Raw genomic sequence first — 19,469 nt, 5'->3', positions numbered from 1 at the left:
TATTTGGACAAGACAGAATTGGAAGAGAAAGATAATTGCAGAAACAGGAGACAGCAAGGCATGGGATAGCAAGAGAACCTGGAGCATTCTAGAATCTAAAAGATGTTCACTATAACTAGAATATGGACTCTGAGTAGGAAGTTGAAGGTACTGGGATTGTGGGGAAACTCTGGGAAGCAGACAGCAGGTTTCAGAGATAACAAATCAGGGGCTACAGAGATCAATAGGTGCTTGCACATGGCCACCCCTTTTCCTTGTTTAATGATACCATATTTATTATAACCTAACTGTACTTAGTCCTGCATGGTGAAGCATGCTGACATGAGCCAATCACAGCAACTCTATGTAAATGATTGGCTTAAAGGTAGAAAAAACATCCAGTTCTGGTCAATAAGCTACAAGGGAAAGACAGCTGAAGACGTAGGGAAGGTTTTTCTCCCTGACATTAGAGAGGAGCATGAAGACAGCATTCTCTTTCTCCCACTTCTCATTCTTACTTCTGAATGTGATTGTTCATTGATTCGATGTTAGACACGAGGGCATGGAACATATGGCCACAGAGCAGCAAATATCAGGATGCAAGACAGGGTTGCTGATGATAGGAAAAGATAGAGATGGAAAGACCTGCATTCCTTGTTGACCAAGACTGGAAGTTTACATAGGGAAACTCTAGTAAACAATAAATAACTTTTTGGTGCAAGCTATGATTAGCTTTATATTCAGTGACTTGAGTTAAATTCTACATAATATGTTAAAATAGTTTAGACTTTTACAAAGTGCACATATAGCACTGGGATCAGGCATACAACGACTTTTGCAACCAGATGTGGAGGCCTGCATTCTAAAGAAAGCAAATAAGGAAGCATGGTGTAAATTATAAAATTAAACATCTGAATGATTCTTAAATTGTAAATTTTAAGAAATGATATTAAGATATAGATATACACAAGTATATACAACAAATATATATATATACACAAATATATTTATGAAGAACTTTATAATCCAAGAAATAATGTTTGTATTGTAACCCAAGGGCAAATGAGTTATTAATGGTATTAAGAAGGACTAGATTTTCAATGTTAGAATTAAAAAAAAATGTATTCTGAATGAACACAGTTTGCTAACAGGAAAGTTCAAAAGTAGGTTCCAGAACAGAACATAAAATTAAGAGTTTTGGAGTTGATTGGATTCCAGTGGTGACGAAAAGGGCAGAGTTCAGAATTATGCCCCATTTCTGTCACAGCCACTGGGGGGAGGACCAGTAAATACAAAGAATGAAAACTTGAAAACGGAGAGTTCTTCAAAAAGGCACTGCCTTAAATATTAGTGGTTGTCGGGGCCAGCACCGTGGCGCAGTAGGTTAGTCCTCCGCCTGCGGCCCCGGCATCCCATATGGGCGCCGGTTCTAGTCCTGGCTGCTCCTCTTCCAATCCAGCTCTCTGCTGTGGCCTGGAAAGCAGTAGAAGATGGCCCAAGTGCTTGGGGCCCTGCACCCGTTTGGGAAGACTGGGAAGAAGCTCCTGGCTCCTAGCTTCGGATTGGCGTAGCTCCGGCCGTTGCAGCCATTTGGGGAGTGAACCAATGGAAGGAAGACCTTCTCTCTGTCTCTCCCTCTCACTGTCTGTAACTCTCTCTCTCAAATAAATAAATAAAATCTTTAAAAAAATATTAGTGGTTGTCTAAATTTTAATTCTGTCATAATCGAATTACAAATCAAATAGATGCAGAATATATGAGTTTGTGACTGAGACTGACTAGAGAATCTCAATCAGTTTAAAAGCAAACATAATCTTAGCCATATTTGTTTTCCAAAAACTACTTTTTCTCCTACTGGTATAAAATCAAACTTCAGGGCTGGCGCCATGGCGAAGTAGGTTAATCTTCCCTGCCTATGGCGCCAGCATCCCATATGGGCACCGGTTCTAGTCCTGGTTGCTCCTCCTCCAATCCAGCTATCTGCTATGGCCTGGGAAAGCAGTAGAAGATGGCCCAAGTGCCCGGGACCCTGCACCCACGTGGGAGACTGGGAAGAAGCTCCTGGCTCCTGGCTAAGTCTCGGCACAGCTCCGGCCATTGCGGCCTTTTGGGGAGTGAACCAATGAGAGGAAGACCTTTCTCTGTCTCTCCCTCTCACTGTAACTCTACCTCTCAAATAAATAAAATAAATATTTTTTAAAAATCAACCTTCAACACTTGGATCGATTTCATGTACACAACGGAGATTAAGAACTTCACAGACATCAATTCTGCATCAGGATTCCATGTATGATTTAAGGTATTTTCAGCTGTAACATAAGATTGATAAGCTGTTATTAACATTAATATGCTATGTCTTAGCTCAGTTTCAATAAGAAAATTTCAATCTCAAACAAGGATAATTTTAAAAGAGTTTATTTATAAAGGGGCTTTTTACAAAGTTGACCAGAGTGCAGAGGATATACAAGGGGCTATATATTTACTCAAGGTTGGACACATTAGAGATGTGACCACTATGACCACCACAATGCCCAAATATACAGAGAATTGACACTTACTTGTCTCTGTAACCATGAGAAGAGAGTGATGCGGAGGAGGTTTCCTTGAGAGAAGCAGACCCTTCAGTCTGGGGACAAAGCTAGCAGGAAACAATCACACAGGGAACATAGTGGAGGAATTAAATATTCTGACTCCACCTTCTTCCTTCCCTCTGATTTCCTTCCAAGGATCCAACTGGAGGACCTTGAATAAGGCGTCTCTTCCATGTAATCACGTAGTTCAACCTGCACACTAATAGGGGCCGGACTAGGAGACAATGGGTCCAGAGAGGCAGAGAATAGAAATTGTGCCTCTTCATAGGGGAAAATGTTATCTGAACCCTTCCTATCTAGGTTAAAATGAAACACTTATGTGAAGTTAGCAGCTAGGTTTCAAATAGTGTAAAGAATGGCTCGAATAAGACAGAAACATTTTATCTACAAAGATCTGCATTGATCAAATAAGTGTTCACCAAAAGCTTATGAACTATATTAAGTTAGTCATTCTAGCTAAATATAGAATGACAGTGAGCAAAATTGCAACATTAAATTACTTTACTGATTAGTCATTACTTAACGTTATAATTGGGCTTTTAGTGAATTGTACTTTTTTAGTAACTGTATGATGCCATATTGCTTCACTGAAGGACTCTGGATCTGCGGGAGACATTTGGAGAATGTCTCATGGGTCCACTTGGTTTCTATTTATATTGAGACAGACACTATCTGAATGGGAATGCATCCTAGAGAAAGATGCAGCAAAGGAAATCAAGTTTTTTCCAAGAAGAAAAACTCAGTGATTCTGAAATATGTCATAATGTCTGTTCAATACTGCTTTGTTGGCCAAGGCTGCAAGGATTTATGCCTGAGGAATAAAGCAAAGATACTTAATAAACAGGCAACAAAAAAACAACAGTTAGCTATTTTTGCTGAAACCCACAAACAACAAGAGAAGGCATCATAGTGAAGTGATCAGAAGTGCTACCTTTGACACCAATGACAGGATTCATGCTATCATGAATAGATGACAATGGGCATTGATGTAATCTGTAGCAACAGGAATATCCTCAAAAGTTAATACATCTGACATCCCAATACTTTGTCACAGACATAAGGACTCTCATCTGCAAGCCTCTACGGTCTTGGGAAAATTTCAGATAGACCTCAGTAGTGGTCCTAAGATTCTAGTGATATGGCAGTCTCTTTGGACCACAATGGGAGGAAGAGAAGACCTTTTCAGCTAAGTGGGAATCGAAGACAATTTAAATATACAAGTCCAGGCTGGGCATTCGGCTCAGCAGTTAAGACGCTGCTAGGGATGACTGCAGCCCATATTAGAGTGCCTGGGTTTGAGGTCTGGCTCTGTTTGAATTCCAGCTTCCTGCTGATGCACACCCTTGGCAGCAGCAGGGTTTGGCTCAAGTAGTAAGATCCCTGTCACCCATGTGGGAGTCCCCGCTCCTGGCTTTAGCCTGTCCCAGCCCCAGCTTTTGGGGGTATTTAGGGATTGGACCAACTAATTGATTGAACTAACTGTCTTTCTATGACTTCTCTTTCCTTCTCTTTCTCAGTCTCTCAAATAAAATGAACATTCAAACATTTAAATTAAAAATATATTTACAGAGGCATGTTAAATTATAATAGAAAAAGGAAAGGCAAATCCAGAGAAATATTATTGTTAAACTGATAAATCTTTAAATATAGAAAGTAAACAAGGATGAGAGGCACAGATTTGAATAATGGATTTAGAGACCAAAAATTTATAGCATGGCACAAAATAAGAAATTAGCTTTCTCCTTATCCCTTAGAAATCCTGTATCTGGTCCAACTTAGTCTTTTAATATGTGGAATTAACTCTTGGCTGGTTTTGCAATACGCCAGACAAGATTATAGTTAATTATTTTCTCTATTTTCAATATTTATGCTTTATACTCTCCTCTGGGTGGGGACACTAATTACATATTATAGCATGACTTTTACACATATTTCACTCTATACTAATCCCCTGGTTATTTTAAAAAGCAGTATCACTAATAACATAAAATGCCACATTGAGATGTGTCATTGACTTTTCAGTCAATCATTCATTCACTTAAAATATTTGTTTAGGGGCCCAGTGCTGTGGTGCAGTGAGTTAAAGCTCTGGCCTGAAGCGCCGGCACCCACATGGGCACCGGTTTTAGTCCTAGCTGCTCCTCTTCCAATCTAGCTCTCTGCTATGGCCTAGGAAAGCAGTAGAAGATGGCCCAAGTCCTTGGGCCCCTGAACCCGCATGAGAGACCCAGAAGAAGCTCCTGGCTTCTGGCTTTGGATCTACGCAGCTCCAGCTATTGCAGCCATCTGGGGAGTGAGTGAACAGGCAGATGGAAGACCTCTCTCTCTCTCTGTCTCTACCTCTCTCTGTAACTCTGTCTTTCAAATAAATAAAATATATCTTTAAAAATATATTTGTTTAGAACTATGTGAAAATAAATATTTGTTTAGAACTATGTGAAAAACAAAGATAGGGTTTTTCATTTTGTAACTGATGAGTAGATAAATGATAGGAGGAGACAGACAGAAGGCGGCCAAATTTACCTACTAGAGATAGGAATATGAATAACCAGCAGTGAATAATATGATTTAAGATGCTAGCTATACTTGATTTAGTTTTTTAAACTATCTCAAATAATGCTAACTTATTCATTGATTTTTTTCTTTTTTGCAATAAATATCTAAAGGAAGTGATCACTGAAAATATATTTTTGAAATAAAGTACATGTGAAAAATAAAATAACTATATTCAGCAATGTAAAAGTGTAATGTTGCATTTTTATTATGAAGTAAGTGTTACCTCTAGGGAAAACAACATAAACTAGCATTTTTCCTGTGGTCATATTTCTAGCAACTCATTTTTCTCATGTAAGACCTATGAATTCATTGAGAAATATATAACATAGAGTGATGAGAAAAATAATCACAGTCATAAGATTTTATTTCTGCAAGCCAAGATTACACTCAAAGCCTAATACTTATGAATAATTTGTTAAGGCCATTCCAGAAGAGACAATATGAAGTTTAACCAAATAAGCAAAAAACGAGCATTTATAGTCACAATATTTTTATTCTAGATTAAGTTATTTTTTCCTCTCCAAATTCTGCTATAAGTATTAAATAGAGACAGAAATCATTTATGTAATGAGATTATATAGTATTATAAAAAGTACAGCTTTGTATTCTGGATCATGGTGTTAAATATTATCTCCTTATCTTTCATAACATTTTCTAGAAATTTTAATACTACATTGTTATATGAGTTTGGAGGGTTGGGAATGGGATTTACTGGTCGGATCTTTAGGTTGCTATTATTCTTCACTTGCATAAAATTCACTGGTTGCTAACACTAAGGGAAACACACAAAAATTTTTGACCTATTTAATACAATTCTTCATTCAATGTGAGAGAACACTCATGTTTGATATAGACATTTTTATGAAAGGTTTAAAACTGGTTTTAACACTGTGAAATAACTGCATTTTTACCTTTGCACAGGAGGTAATAAACTGATTGATTGAGTTTAATTTTCCTATTTTTCTACTTTAATAATGATAATTTCAAATGCAAAGATTTTAGTATGTTAGTGATTAAATTGATCTAACTAATAAACTTCTTATTCATTAATATGTATGAATATAATAATGTGATATTATCAAGAATGAATAATAACAAAAACAATATTAAAATCTCAGATTAATTGACCATGGCTTATTTTTTATTGTGAATGAAAAAGCATTTCTCATATTAATAAGTCAATCTATTTTTCATGTCATATTTCTGCAGGCATTAGTTTCTATTTGACAGCTAGTTAAGTGAGCTGCACCCAAAAGGAAATAATGAAGATGATTGGGACTCAATCCAATGCTTTAAGATGTGGAGATAAACTATTTGTTTGGGCTACTTTCCCCACTTTGATAGAAAACAGTACACAGACAAAATAAAACAAGGTAACAACTAGAGGGCAAAAAATGTTTTTCCCCCTATAATGCCAGGTTAACCAGAAGACACATCAATATTCAGTGTGAAATATTTATTCTTCTAGTGCTGGATGAAAAGTATCATCTTCACTTGTGATAGATCACTTGTTTTGAACAAACTTATTTCCACAATCATATCTTAATTGTAAAACAGTTTTCATCAAAATTACCTGTAATTTTCATGATTTGTTAAAAATTATTACCACGTGATTTTATGTTTACCCAGTTAAGCAAAAATAAACATTTATTTTAAACTGAGTAAAGCGTTATTCTTTTTCTTTTTTTAAATTTTATTTAACTTATTCAAGTTCCATATATTTCATATATACAGATCTAAGAACATAGTGATACTTTCCTCACTAACCTCCCTCCCACCCACACTCCAATGTAAAGTATTATTCTTACAATTCCATCTAAAGGTATTGCTTTGGAATAAAAATTGAGACAAGATGACAAGATACAGAGCCAAAAGTCCAGTTCCCAGGATATGTCTTGCTTACCATACTTGAAAGATCTGTTTAATTCAGAAAGCTGACATGATAAACAATCCTCCCGATACCGTGGTCCATTTCAACTTGTGTGAGTTGAGCTTTCAAAGAGCTCTGAATCAATAACTCCTCTGACTTGGAATCAAATTAACCTTACTCATAATTTTGCTCTCAACTTGGACATAGGCTAAGGCTGACTGATTCTAACAGGAGCTGTATTTCAGGTCTGGCTTTTTATTCCTTTCCCTGTTGTTCCACTATACACTTGAAAATCTTGCATTAGGGCTGGATGTGTGCCCTAGCAATTGGCATGTCAGTTGGGATGCCCACTTCCCGCATTGGAGTGTCTGGGTTTGATATCTGGCTCCAGCTCCTGACTTTAGATTTCTACTAATGCGACTGTTGGGAGGAAATGGTGATGGCTCAAGTAATTGGATTTCTGTAATCCATGTGAAAGACATGGATTGAGTTCCCAGTTTGCAGCTTTGGTCTCAGCTAGGAGCCATTGCCGCCATTTGGGGAGTGAACCAGCAGATGGAAGACCTCTCTCTCTCTCTCTGCCTCTCTCTGCCTAAATGTTTGCGTCTCAAGTAAATAAATCTTTTTTTTTTTAAATAGGCTCTCTTTCTCCTTTCAAAATAAAAAATTACTTAAATAACATCTTTAATTTTACAACCTTACACTCCCATCTTCTTCTTCGTTTTTTAAAGATTCATTTTATTATTTATTTGAAAGACAGTTACAGAGAGTAGAGTCAGATAGAGAGAGGTCTTTGATCTGCTAGCTCCCTCTCCAGATGACCTCAACAGCTAGAACTGAGCTGATCCAAAGCCAGGAGCCAGGAACTTCTTCCAGGTCTCTCACGTGGGTGCAGGGGCCCAAGGACTTGGGCCATCTTCCAGTGCCTTCCCAGGCCATAGCAGAGAACTGGATTGGAAGTGGAGCAGCCAGGACTAGAACTGGCCAGCCCTTCCATCTTCTTCTTTTTTTTTTTTTCTGTCCTATGATCATGCTGTATCTGTATATTTTATTCTAAAATAAGCCATCAACAATAATAAAACCAAAACTGACCATACTTGACTCTCTGTTGCTTGCTCTATACGATGAAGTTCAAACTCCTTACTATATCAAATAATAGCTTATAATCGTAATCAAAGATACTTTCCAACTACAACTACTATCAGTATAGCCAACAAATCTTTTTTCTCCCAAAGCCTTATGTTCTTCTACTCTCCTAAAGAGATTTAGTTTTCCTTTGAAATTAAAGATACTCTTAACCTGTTGGTTGCTTTGGTATTTGTTAAGATTAATTATATTTGTTTTGTTTGCTTTTATTTTATTCACTTTATTTATTAATTTATTTTAAAATTTACTTGAAGACAGAGAGAGAAAGAAGGAAACAGAGAGTGAAAGAGAGATACAGATATCCTCTATTTTCTGATTCACTCCCCAAATGCCCACAGCTGCCAGGGCTGGGCCAGATCAAAGCTAGGAGCCAGGAACTCCATCAAGGTCTCCCATGTGGATGGCAGGGTTCAAGTATTTAGGCCATCATCCACTACCTCCCCAGACAATATAAGGGAACTGGATAGGAAGTAGAACAGCCAAGACTTGAACTTGCTCTTCCATATGGATGTCAGCATTGCTGGCAGGGGCTTAATCTCCAGTGCTAGGATGCTGCCCCCCAGCAAGCTTTTCTTCATTATTAAATGCTGTTCACATGGCTCAATCTCTTTAAATCTATCTTTTCTAAACTCTGGTAGAAATAGAATATTTCCTTCTATATCCTTAGCATTCTACTGACTTTTATTTCACAGCACCATCTCTTTGCATTTGTATAGAGTACATCTTCTTTCCAACATTCTATCACATTTGAAAACTATAAATTAGGTGCATACTAAGTTAGTCCTCCACCTGCAACATCAACATCCCATAAGGGCACCAGTTCGTATCCCAGCTACTGTTTTTCCAATCCCGCTCTCTGCTTATGGCCTAGGAAAGCAGCATAAGATGACACAAGTAACTGGGCCCCTGAACCCAAGTGGGAGACCTGGAAGAAGCTACTGGCTCTGGCTTTGGATTGACCCAGCTCTGGATGTTGTGACCATTTGGGGAGTGAACCAGCAAATGGAAGACCTCTCTCTCTGTCTCTCCCTTTCTCTGTCTGTAACTCTGCCTCTCAAATAAATAACTAAATCTTTAAAAAAAACTGTAATTTATTAATATTTGTATCTCCAGATTATAACAGTTAGAAAATTATTTATAACTGAGTAAATAAAACTTAAGATGCTATTAGAATTACCCTTTCTGTCCAATAAATATGCAGCAAAATCAACATACTAATAAAAAGCTATTAGAATTATTTAATATTGCATTTGCATAGACCAACAAACTCTATATGCCTATGATGATACTTCTTTTTTAAGATTTTTATTTATTTATTTATTTGAGAGGTAGAGTTATAGACAGTGAAAGGGAAAGACAGAGAGAAATATCCTCTGTCCTTTGGTTCACTCTCCAAATGGCCACATGGCTGAAGCTGTGCCTATCCAAAGCCAGGAGCCAGGTGCTTCCTCCCAGTCTCCCATGTGGGTGCAGGAGCCCAAGGACTTGGGCCATCTTCTACTGTTTTTCCAGGACACAGCAGAGAGCTGAATTGGAACATGAGCAGCAGGGAATATAACTGGCCCCCATGTGGGATCCTGGCACTGCAGGCCGAGGATTAACCTACTATGCTACAGTACCAGCCCTAATGATACTTTTTTATATGTAACACTATTATCTAACCAAAGACAATGTGTTGGAAACACAAACCTTGACGAAGACAAGAAAAGAAAGAAGGGAGGAAGTAGGATAAAATCAAAATAGGATAAAAAGAAGTATAAGGCAGATAAATGCAGAGTGTAGGGTCACATAGTGAACTGAACATAACATTTCCAAACTTTCATTAAAATATATAGTATATAACAAGTTATAATCTGTTAGTAAAATGGTGCTGTCTTATTTGTGGCTCCATCTATGCCCCGGACAGCATTTTAGACCATGGCCACCATTGCCATGTTGCACAGTAGGCTTCCATCCTAAACCTCATGGTCCAATCACTGGTATCAGCTCCACCCCCACCCTAGTGCGATTTGCTGCTCCTACTTCCCTGCCCACCCACTGGCAAAGGTTTAACAGGACCTGTTCCTGAACACATGTGTCTCTCTTGCTCGCTCTCTCTTGATCTCTCTTTTACACTCTCCTCCTTTCTCTCTTTATTCCTTCTTCGCCCCTTCCCTCTGGTCTGTCAGGTTTCCACCACCAATAAACCTTTTCCCTTACTTATGTATTTACTATGTTTTGTGGTGGCCTTACATAATCAACTTCCCAACTTCTGTTATGACATATAAAGGGTGTAGAAATTGCCACTCCTATTCTGAATAAAGAGAAAACCACATTTAAAAATACCCTGAACAAACGGAAAGACAATCATTCTTCTGAGATCTTTTAGAGAACTGAAGTCATGGTAAATCATGACTGAAATTGGAGAGATAGGAAAATACAGACACTTGTGATTTACCAGTAGCAGAGGTTCCAGAACAGTATCTCCAGCTCAAGCCAGTAGCAATAGGTCTCACAACCTAAAATTGAAAAATTGCTGAAGGTTTGTCACCAATTGAGTGGGGACTTGAAAAAATTGAGAAGCTCAGTCTTGGGCAAGACACAGGTGGGTGAGTTTACCTCCAGCTTTCAGCAGATTTTCAAAATGAAATCAATGAAATGAAGTAAAATATCTTAAACTTATAGTAGGGTGAGAGGAAAGGGTGATAAGAGCTACAGAAGACCTACAATTCATGTTTTAATTCAATGGTAAGAAACAAGATGCTTTCCTCTAATGATCTGAAACAAGGCAAGAATGTCCTTTCATACCACTCCTATTCAACATCATACTTATCATCCTAGATACTGCAGTGAGACCAAAGAAGAAAATGAGAGGCTCTACATATTAGGATGGAAAAAATAAAACTGTATTTGTGCAAATTATTTGAAATAAAAATCCTGTACAGTAATGTGTATGACAGGATTATTCTTATATGAAAACTTGATGGCAACAAAAATGGCATTCAATAAGTAACTAGATAAATAAACTTTGGTTGCTCTATATAGTCAAATATCCTATGATGAAAATAGATGAACTATCCAGTCTTACCCAATCAAAAGTGATTCCTACAGAGTCCAACCAGTGATCTTACCAGAATACAGAACATACGTAACAGTACCATTCAACTTCAGAGCACAGGAAGTAGCCCAGGTCAACTATAGAACCTGACATCAAGGTCTTCTTGTCTAGAGTGATTACCAGTTTACTCATTGCAAATCTGAGGATAGCCTACATGGCGAAGATCTACCACTGCCAAAGAACACCTGCAAAAACTGGTGGTGGCATTTCTTCAAATGTACTAGGACACAAGGATTATGAAACATCAGGAACATAATACATCAACAATAGAAATTAATAAAATTACAATGAGCATTGAAAAAAATAGAAATCTATAATATGACTAACAATTCAGAATAATCATATTAAAAAGTTCAGAGAACTCCAAAAAAATATAAGTAGGAAATTAAATATTTGGAAATCAACTCAGGAACAAAACAAGAAGTTGGACAGAGAAATAGAATCAATCAAAAACTAGAATCCTAGAGACAAAGAATACAATAAAAGAAATGAAAAATTACATAGAAAATTTCAACAGCAAATTGATCCAGCAGAACAAAGACTCACAGAATTCAAAGATAGGATATTTGAAGTTACCCAACCCAAAGAGAAAAAAGAATGAAGAAGTCCTGGAAGAATTATAGGACACCACCAAGTGATCTAACCTTTGTGTGATGGAAGATCAAGAGTTAGAAGAGAGACAAAAAGACCCAGAGAGCATATTTCAGAAAATTATAGGTGAAACTTCCCCAAATCTGGGACAGTTTCAAGGTCTGAGAGATTCAAAGTTTTTCCATAAAACTCAACCTAAACAAGGGCTTACTACAATCAAATATCAAAGACAAAGCAAGAATATGGGAAGCAGCAAGAGATAAGAAATATATTGCATTAAAGGGAGCCCAAATTTGGCAATCAGTGGGACTTTCAGCAAAACCTCGTAAGCCAGAGGAGAGTGAGGTCACATATTCAAAGTGTTGCAGAAAAAAGGAAAACTGTAGCTAGAATGCTGAAAGCCCTAACTAATGCAATGAGACAGAAGAAGGAGATAAAAGCTGTCCTTCAGAGATGAAGGAGAAATAAACTTTTCCAGGCAAATAAAAGCTGAAGGAGTTTATCACCACTGGGCCTGCTTTAAAGTAATTACAAAAAGAAATACTTTAAACTGAAATGAAAGCCTGGTAATTATTTGTTTAAAACACATCAAAGTAAAAAACTCAATTATGTTATTAATTCAGAATTCTTTAATTCTGTAAGAGTGGTGTGTAAACGGATTCTATTCCCATTATAAAGGTTGAAAGATGAAAACACTCAAAGTAGCTGTAGCTACTATAAAAAGTTAAGGGATACAGATTACAAAACTGTAAGATTTGACACCAAAATCATTGAAGTTGGGGCTAATGTTAAAGTACAAAGGGCTAAGTCACTGCTTGCATGGTATCCCTTATCAGGATGCGGATTGGAGCCCCAGCTGCTCTGCTGCTGATCCAGCTTTCTGCTAATGTGCATGGGAAGGTCCAAGTTGTTAAGGCCTTTGCCACCCCTGCTGGATGTCTAAATGGAGCTCAGGTCCCTGGCCCCAGCTCTGATCAGCCCTGGTTTTGGGGCTATTTGGAAGTGAACTTGAAATTCAGGGACATCTTTTCTTTTTGTCACTCTGGTTTTCAAATTAAATAATTTTTTAAAAAGAAGGCCATTACATAATGATAAAGCTGTCGGTTCCTCAAGAGGACATAAAAATGGTAAATAGATTTAGATCCAACATTGGGGCTGATGCTGTGACATAGCAGGTAAAGCCACCACCTGCAGTGCTGCATCCCATAAGGGCGCCGGTTCCAGTCCCGGCTGCTCCACTTCTGATCCAGCTCTCAGCTATGGCCTGGAAAAGCAGTAGAAGATGGCCTAAGTCCTTGGGCCTCTGCACCAGTGTGAGAGACACAGAAGAAGCTCCTGTTTTCGTATCAACCCAGCTCTGGCCATTGCAGCCATTTGGTGAGTGAACTAGCTGATGGAAGACTTTCTCTCTTGCCCTTGCTCTATCTTGCTTTATCTATATCCCTCTACCTGTGCCTCTCTGTAACTTTCTGCCTTTCAAATAAATAAAAAATCTTAAAAAAAATGCAGCATCAGGTCACCTAAATTATAAAAGCAATTGCTAAATGATCTAAAAGGAGAGACAGACTATGATATAGCAGTATTAGGGGACTTCAGAATCCTACTTTCAATAATATCATCTAGACAGAAAATAAGATGAAAATAATGGACTTGAATTATACATTAGATAGTATCTACCTAACAGACATACTGAACATTATATCCAATAGCAACACGTGGAATCTTCTCCAGAATAGAGCATAGATTTATTTTGTTTAGCTACAAAAACAGTCTTAAAAAGTTTACAATAAATTGGGATTTTTTTGGATCACACTGGACTGCAACTAGAAATCAATAAAAGAAGAAATCTCAGAAAGATATAAACAAATATGTGGAAATTGAACTATATGTATCACAGAAGAAATAAGAAGTATATAAAAAAATGAGACAAACAATAATGGGAAAACAAAATACTAAGATTTGAATGATGCAACAAAAACAGGTCAATGAGGAAAATTCATAATAAGAAATGTCAAAGAAAATATATGAAAGATCTTAAGTAAACAAATTAACATTACACCTCAAGAAAACTGGAAAAAACAAATGGACTCCAAAGTTATCAGATGGAAGGAAATAACAAAAATCAGAACATAAATAAAAGAAATACAAACCAGAAAAACAATGGGGAAAAATTGATAAAACCAGGAGTCGGTTTTGGGAAAAGATAAGCAAAATCAACAAATACTTAGCTAGATTATCTAGGAGAAAAAGAGAGAAGCATCAAATAAATAAAAACAGAAATGAAACAGGAGTCATTGCAATTAGTATTACAGAAATAATGAGAATCATAAGAAATTATTATGGACTATTATACAGTTTATTTTTTAACTTTTATTTAATAAATATTCCAAAGTACAACTTTTGGATTATAGAGGCTTTTTCCCCCCATAACCACCATCCCACCTGCAACCATCCCATCTCCCACTCCCTCTCCCATCCAATTCATATCAAGATTCATTTTCAATTATCTTTATATACAGAAGATCAATTTAGTATATACATTTTAAAAAATTAAAAATGGAGAAGAATGTAGAAGAAATTCCTAGACACATGCCAACTGCAAAGATTTAATTGTGAAGAAATAGAAAATCTGGGGCCGGCACTGTGGCTCACTTGGCTAATCCTCTGCTGGAATCCCATATGGGTGCCAGGTTCTAGTCCCGGTTGCTCCTCTTCCAGTCCAGCTCTCTGCTGTGACCCAGGAGGGCAGTGGAGGATGGCCCAAGTGATTGGGAACCTGCACCCGCATGGGGGACCAGGAGGAAGCACCTGGCCACCGTCTTTGGATCGGCGCAGCGCGCTGGCTGTAGCAGCCATTTCTCTCTGTCTCTCTCGCTGCCTAACTCTACCTGTCAAATAAGTAAAAAAAAAAAAAAAAAAAGAAAGAAAGAAAGAAAAGGAAAAAAATAGAAAATCTGAACAAATGATAACAGGTAAGAAGATTGTCATTAAAAAAAAAAAAGAACATCCCTTTGAAGTAAACATTTAAAGAACTACTAGCCATCATCTCAAATTCTTCCAAAACCATCAAAGTGGAGAGAAAACTTCCAAATTCATTTTCTGAGGTCAGCATTACCCTGATACTAAAGCCAGACAAAGACACTATAAGAAAAGACAATCACAGGCCAATGCAAGTGTGATTTAACCCTGGTGTGCAAGAATTTGGTTCAACATACAGAAATCAATAAATATGATACACTACATTAATGAAATGAAGGATAAAACCCATAGTATCATCTCATCAAATGCATAAAAACCAAAAATCTCAACCCTTTCAAGATAAAAACTCTCAATAGATTAGATATAAAGGTAATATACTTCAACACAATAAACATCACATTCACTGGTAAAGGGTCAACATTTTTTTTTTCTGTAAGATTAGGGAGAAGACAAGAATATCCAGTATAACCACTTGTTTTCAGCATAGCTCTGGGAATTCTATCCAATCAACTGATTTTTTAATAAGGTATCCAGAACATAATGGAGAAAAAAATGATGTTGAAGAAAACATAGAGGGAAAGCTCCAGAATATTGGTCTGGGCAATGAGTCTTTGGATATAATCCTAGTAAGAGCAACAACTTCTGAGATATTTTATGTAGCACAATGGCTACGGTAGAAATCATATGTTGCATATTTCTACATAACTAACTCCATAGATCCCATATTCCATCCTTAGTGACCAAACTGTGAGATGTACCAGGTTACCCGAAGTAGAACATAATGAAAACTAAGGGACTAAAGGGACTAGTTACTGGATGCTCAGACTCATCAGTCTTTTTCCTTAACTATGCCCACACAGGCTCTCAGAAGGCTTGCAGTTGTGCATTCCCGTCTTCATGGTGACAACCTTCTCTGAGGAAGCTCAACAGTTGAAGCATGACGAACTAAGAATTCTGAAGTCAGGGTTCTCCCTGCAAAACAGGTCAATGAGATCATCATAAAGTGAGACTCACAGCAGAAGTCCCACTGACACAATCAGAGATGTAAGTAGATTTACAGTGCCTCACTCATACATACAACAAGACAATCAACTATTGCAGACATCTGAATAAAGTTTCTAAATAAAGACAGTTATCTTAAAGGAAGAGGCAAAATGCAGGGAGAAAAGAATCTTCAAAAAGAATCATTATTATTATCAGACAGATAAAGTTGTTTCCTGTCCAAATAAACATGTATTAAAATAGAACTTGAAGAATTATACATAAACTCTCAGAAATTAAAAATTAAAAATTAAATAATGCAAGAAATTGAAAACTAAAAAAAATCTTTCCTTTAATTAAAATGATGAAAATACATTAAAATATTTTGAGAGAGAGAGATCACATTTATATCAATTTTTATTGTATATTGTTATAATTGCTCTATTTTAATTATTGTTACACTTATTTTGTATAATTCATAATTAAAATTTACAAAAGATGTGTATACACAGGAAAAACAGTCTATATAGATTCACTGCTGTCCATGGTTTCAGGCATCTCTTGGTGGTCTTGAAAACTATCCTTCATGGATAAGGGGAATTATAACATATGCCACCCATATGAATATTGTGAATAATGCAGTAAGTCATATTTTTCAAGCCTTGCATAGAAATTTTAGTATGCATTTAAATGACAAATGTGCTTTTCATTTTTGTATACTATTCTTTTTTCAAGATTCATTTATGTATTTATTTATTTATTTAATTAACAGGCAGAGTGACAGAGAGACAGGAAGAGAGACAAAGAGAAATAGAGAAAGATCACAACCCAAATGGCCACAGCAACCAGGTTTCAGTCAGGTTATAATGAGGGCCAGGAATTCCATCCAGGTTTCCCAGGTTTGGGTAGCAGGGACCCCCAAGTTTGTGGGTCATCCTCCACTATCTTCCCAGACACATTAGCAGGGAGGTAGTTTGGAAGCAGAGTAGTCAAAACTCGAACTGGTGCTTTGATACGGAATAGGGGCATTACAAGCAGTGGCTTAACCCACTGCAGTACAATGCCAGCCCCAGATGGAATTAAAGCAATACATATTTTGGTACAAAATAATTTTAAAATCCATGTATAGTTTTTTCATAATACATATTTTTCATGAATTTTTAGTGATCTATTTTACATGTGGATTTCAAAAATTTTTGTACCAAAGTCAACTTATCTTTATGTCCATGTTCCATGACTATTAGAAATCTCTTCATCTTTGCTCCCCTTCTTATCTGATGCCTCTGCTTTATGGGTCACTAGTAACCTTTACTGAGTTCTGAGGCATCACTGATTTTCATAAGAATTAAAATGATGCAGACCTGCTAACTCTTAGATTATATCTACACCTTTAATTATTTTCTGTGCAATTACATTCCTGAGAAACATGTTACTTTTCAAAAGAAATAATTTGTTACTTCATGGGAATATGAATTAAAATTGCATTGCTTTTAAAACCAATTTGTTTCCAAAGTAATTTAATTTGTCAATTATTTGGTAATAAAGAACTGCTTGAGAAAAAGTCAATTTTTCTAAGTAATTTACTCTGAAACTCTAACATATATGCAATGATTTTTCAACATAAAATATGAAAAAGGTCTGAGCTAAGTAAGTTCAAGTGTTTGACTCAAGTCAAGTTAACTTGCATGAAATGAACAAAGAAACTCAGCAGATTTTTTTAAACAACTTATACTAAGCTTGGATTGTAAATGAAATTTGATTTCAGAAAGGAAATTTCAGTACATTAAATTACTTCCCAATGACTACAACAGGATTATAAACCCTCTTTACTGAAATTGTATGGCTTCATATAATATAATTTTGACATACTTATGATCCATTTAAAATCTAAACTATAACAAAATGGTTACACTTATTTTTTATTATTCATTTATTTTGGAAATGTATCTAGGTTACAGTTTTGTGTAATTTGGAAAACTCTCCCTAGGCATTTTTCAAAAATGAGTCTTTTACTCACTAAAAATGGAAAGCAAATTGATTTCTGGTTTGAAAAAATGGTGCTTCTCATTATATGCCTTTATTTTCCCATCCAAGTGTAAAAGCTTTACTGGGAAGGGTTTCCACTTGTGTTGTAAGTTACTGTTTCTCCCAACATTAAGCATTATTCATTGTACCTGAAATCCATCTCAGTTCTAGTAAGTCATGTGAGCTTTACATACGGCTGAAATAGTGAAAGAAATATTTCAGAAATTACAGACCAACTATAGACTTGTTCTTGACCAACAGATTTACTGCTGATGACTATAAAATTACATCTGATTAAATCCTCAAAGAGGTGCTTGAGTTAACTCTGTGTGTTGAATTTTCTGACTATTCTGGAGAAAATATGCAAGACATCAACGTACAGCTGTTGATACTGAATATCATGATATCAAGAATTTAATGATAATAGATACAGGTTTTATAAAACAATGCTTCTCTTTTTCCATTTACTTCCCATTCTCCATAATTGATGTTTGACTTAACATGTATTTGCACCATTATTTTTTCTGAACACAAGTCTTATTCTTCATGTGCAGTAAAGCCAAACAAAGCAGTTACATCTCTTGAATTATATGTAGCTTCCTCTTAGATAAAACTCATCCTAATATATCCACAATGTTGACTTTAAATATTTGTTTGCAGATGCAACTTTGACACGTACACAAGAGTCCTGGAAAGGCTATAAGGTAAGGACACAACTGACAGCCTATGAAATGGAAGCTTTGAAAAGAAATGAAGGGGGCTGGGCCTGTGGCTTAGCCAGTAAAGCCTCTGCTTACAGCACTGGCATCCCATATGGCCACCGGTTCAAGTCCCAGCTGCTCCATTTCCAATCAAGCTCCCTGCTAATGCTTCTGGGAAAGCAGCAGCAGATTGTCCAAGACTTTGTGCCCCTGCACCCATGTAGGAGACTGAGAAAAAGCTCTTGGCTCCTGGCTCCAGATCAGACCAGCTGCAGTCATTTGGGGAGTGAACCAGCTAAATGGAAGATTCTCTCAATCTCTCTCTCTCTCTCTTTGTGTGTGTGTGTGTGTCTCTCTCTCTCCCATTTTCTCTTCCCCCTCCCCCTCTGCTTCTTTGTAACTCTGCCATTTAAATAAAATAAATGTCTTTCTTTAAAAAAGAAAGAGAGGAAGTAAGGCATTGACTCCTTATGTTTAACCTCCACTAATATCATTTTTCTTTTGTTTAATGAAACCAAAAACTTTTTGGCAACTCAAAAAAATATATTGCACTATCTTGACACAAAAACACAACAGTATAATATTATTACATATATAGAATGGTTTTATCTATATATAACTATATAGATATGCAACTTCAAAATATTTGATTTAAGTTTCTGATTATTAAGATTACTTCAATTTGTAATCTAAGAGTATTGGTGTTCTGAAGATGTCAGACTTTTTTTCGAGGAGTATTTTTCTTCTTAATACCTCTGTTTTTTCTCCAGTTTGCAATTCCATTTTTCACTCATATTCCTGGCAGTCAAACTTAACAGTGTTTTTCATAAACCTCCACTTTTAAACCATCATTCTGCTTGAAAATTCCTGACTTTTTCACAGGTTAAATTTAAATTAAATACAGCTGGGCCTTCTACAATGCAGAGCATAGCAATACCTGACTAAATTTAATA

This window comes from Lepus europaeus, chromosome 4, assembly GCF_033115175.1.
Source record: "Lepus europaeus isolate LE1 chromosome 4, mLepTim1.pri, whole genome shotgun sequence".
NCBI lineage: Eukaryota > Metazoa > Chordata > Mammalia > Lagomorpha > Leporidae > Lepus > Lepus europaeus.
The sequence above is the reverse complement of the archived record's forward strand: the minus strand, read 5'-3'. Positions refer to the sequence as shown.